Source organism: Sinocyclocheilus rhinocerous, unplaced genomic scaffold (genome assembly GCF_001515625.1).
Source record: "Sinocyclocheilus rhinocerous isolate Xijiao unplaced genomic scaffold, SAMN03320098_v1.1 scaffold323, whole genome shotgun sequence".
Classification (NCBI taxonomy): Eukaryota; Metazoa; Chordata; class Actinopteri; order Cypriniformes; family Cyprinidae; genus Sinocyclocheilus; species Sinocyclocheilus rhinocerous.
Window position 1 is genome coordinate 59,993 of NW_015643640.1, and position 562 is coordinate 60,554.

General features: G+C 31.1%; 1 protein-coding gene across 1 annotated transcript in view; it reads right to left on the reverse strand.

Moving 5' to 3' along the window:
• LOC107757601 (replication factor C subunit 1-like) overlaps positions 1–562 on the reverse strand; it is a 17,408-nt gene that overhangs the window by 3,840 nt on the left and 13,006 nt on the right.

The following is a 562-nucleotide window of genomic DNA, read 5'->3' on the forward strand; positions in this document are numbered from 1 at the left end:
TTGTGGCATCCATAATTGTAATTGCGATTAGAAATTCGATTAATAGTGCAGCCCTAATTAGGAGTGCAAGATTATGACAAAAATCATAATTGTCGATTATTCCTTAGAAATTATAATTGCGATTATTAATTACGATTATCACAATTTACATTGAATGATGTTTTCAATAGCTTTACACCATTGTTTGAAGCAACTGCATGCCATATTTTTATATGAAAATAAACAAGCTGAAAAAAAAAAAAAATTTGACCCTTATGACTGGGTTTGTGGTCCTGGGTCACATTTATGTAATACCTTGGCTTGTTTTCACTGATCTATGAAAAATAGTTGACCTATGTGAACAGATTTTGTAATATGTTACAAATCAGTTTTTGTTTCTGCGTCAAAAATGTAATTTTGAAAATGGCCACTTCAGGGCCTGATTATCTCAGTGCTGCTACAGCAATCAAAGCTGATGACTAGGGCTGCACGATTATGACAAAAATCATAATTGTCAATTATTCCCTAGAAATTATAATTGCGATTATTAATTACGATTATCACAATTTACATTGAATGATGT